At 40.8% G+C, this 2,500-nt stretch overlaps 1 protein-coding gene across 1 annotated transcript in view; it reads right to left on the reverse strand.

Moving 5' to 3' along the window:
* Positions 1-1,777: 1,777 nt before the first annotated feature.
* pcxb (pyruvate carboxylase b) overlaps positions 1,778-2,500 on the reverse strand; it is a 280,578-nt gene continuing 279,855 nt past the window's right edge. The window contains exon 27 of the mRNA XM_032511564.1: positions 1,778-2,500. This exon is cut by the window's right edge and continues 698 nt beyond it. The gene's annotated coding sequence lies outside the window, so the exon portion shown is untranslated.

The raw sequence follows: 2,500 nt of genomic DNA on the forward strand, positions 1-2,500 counted from the left end.
CACACACACACACACACACACACTCGGTGTTAGACAGAGAGATAGATGCAGACACACACACAGACAGAATGACAGACAGAATGACAGACAGAAAGACTCAGTGGCAGACAGAGACTGTGCCGATGGTTCTGCAGTGATTACATTCTGATTTCTCCTCCTCTGCATACTCATTGCAGCAGCTGGACAAGTAGGTTACTCTAATAGTGATTTTTGACTATTTTAAGATGAGGGGAGAATGAGAGGATTTTTCATTGTTTGATTTCATTAAAAGTAAAGTTGGGCTTTGCTGTTATCTTTCTAGACTGATTTTAAAATAGACAGAGATAAAATAAAGAGATTTGTGCTAAGCAGCAGCTGCAGCCGGTTACCCGTGTGGTGCTGACCGGATGGCGCTCGCTTTCCTACAACTCTCATACAATATGCATATTATTTAACTTTACATTTTAAGCAGCAATCTAGTTTGCCTTCTATTCCACATCTTTTGTAAATTTGTGGTGCTATATCAAATTCAAACCATTCATACTACTTGAACCTCTTCATTCAGTTTAGCTATTCAGCATTCCCACGCACTTTCTGTAGGAAGTACATTTTCTAGTTCTTGAAAACCATTAACTAAAGTTGGCCTTTAGTCTTTCTTCTGAATTTATTCTTGCCTACTGTGTATATAATATTCAGTACACACCAACCCATTGCAGACTGATAGTTCATTTGATATTTAACTTTTTTTTCCACGCCAGCTCATCCTTCCTAGGACTTAACTAATTAACTAGACTTAACAAGTGAGCTACTTCAGAAAATTATTAGACTAAATAACAAAGTAGGATTAAATTAAAGGTGTTGATGCCCCCCCAACAAACAACATTTTCCAGGCGTCGTTACTTTTTCCCCAATTTATTCTTTTTTCCCCCCCAGACACTGAACAGTAGTACATTGTTATAAGCATTGGGTTATATTCACTGCGATACAGTTTACATTATTGCATGAGTTGATGTCATCATCTTAAATGTGCAAATCTACACTGTTGGGAGGGGGGGGGGGGGTGATGCAGCAAAAGCAACTAGACAAGGAGATGCAATAGGGAGAGGAGGAGGAGGAACTTTACATTATTGTGCAACAGCTTGTCAAAAACATTCATTCATACAATCCCTTAGGTCAACGAAGTCTTGATTTACAGATTGATGAAACCAGGGCAACAGAGAGGCTGGGGGGGAATAGCCGTGCTCTAATTAACTGCAGCACCACGGCTCAGTATCGATGCATAGTTCAAAAGGGGACTCAATCTGGGAGGTAATGGAGCACGAATGCTGGAAACAGGCCAGCCAAGTACAAACTTTAATTTTAATGTATTGTGTCGAAGCCGTTGTAGGGTCATTTCTGTCCCAAACACTTCCTTCCCTACTTTAGTTGATATGTGAACTAGGCGATTGTTTTCCTGGTGGTTCACGGTCTACTTTCACTGGTCAGGGTGGCTAAACATTCTTTCAGGTTCAAGGCCTGGCATTGCTGTTTAATCTTTAGGAGCTAGCCCTACCACAGTGAGGGGGACTTGGTGTTTGCTTTTGATCCAGGCAGCACTCAGGAGCTGGGAGTGTAAGCGTGAAGATGTTTGCATCAGTGTGTATGAAGATTCATTTCTTTTAGACTGCGTTCTGAGCTCTGGAGCTGAACATTATGGGGACTGGATGACTTAGTCTTAAAATTTGCTCGCTTGCGCACCACCCCCCCCCCCCCCCTCCACAAATTAGAAATACAAAGCCGAGTGCTGCTGCTGGAAGTCTCCAGAGTCTCTCATTAGTCCGGCTAATTTCACATCATTTGACAGAATTAATTCAGAAATCAATCAGGGAAGCCTCAGAAAATGCCACATGCTTCCATTACGCCACCATGTAATCCCATTTGCACCTAGCATTAAAATCCCCATTCGCCATAATCGCTGTCTGCTTCTGAAAAGACAGGGTAGAGTTGTAACATCACACCAGAGACACCTCGAGACTAAGTGATCCAGCTGATAGAGCTCAATTGGTTTCACTGGGCCACATTTAAACCAGCTCTAACAGAGGTACTTTGGAAAAAGACAAATCACGTCTCTAATCCTGTTTGGGTGTCTCCAGCGTGGCTTACAGCTTCATTTCAACTGTGACGTGCTGAGGGATTATAAAGACAGGTGAAAATGGGGAAACATGTTCAACACCAGCATATATCTTTCAAAAAATAAAGCGTCTACTATTACTGATACAGTAATGGAATACGATTTTTTTCGGTTGTGCTTTTCTTCTTGTGAAAATATTTGAAAAAGGTTGGACAAAATCTTGTAATTTATTGTCTTTAGGCCCTGTGTAAACATGTTTAAGAGAGAAAAAACAGCTAGTGTCAATGCTACCAGTGAATCACTCAGAGAACTCAGTGTGACTAATGTGAGATAATGCTACAAAAAATATTGTTTCTATATGATAAAGTCTATTCTTTTTGTGTAAACCCTGGTGATTACAAGTAAAACATT

Source organism: Etheostoma spectabile, unplaced genomic scaffold (genome assembly GCF_008692095.1).
Source record: "Etheostoma spectabile isolate EspeVRDwgs_2016 unplaced genomic scaffold, UIUC_Espe_1.0 scaffold394, whole genome shotgun sequence".
NCBI classification, from domain to species: domain Eukaryota; kingdom Metazoa; phylum Chordata; class Actinopteri; order Perciformes; family Percidae; genus Etheostoma; species Etheostoma spectabile.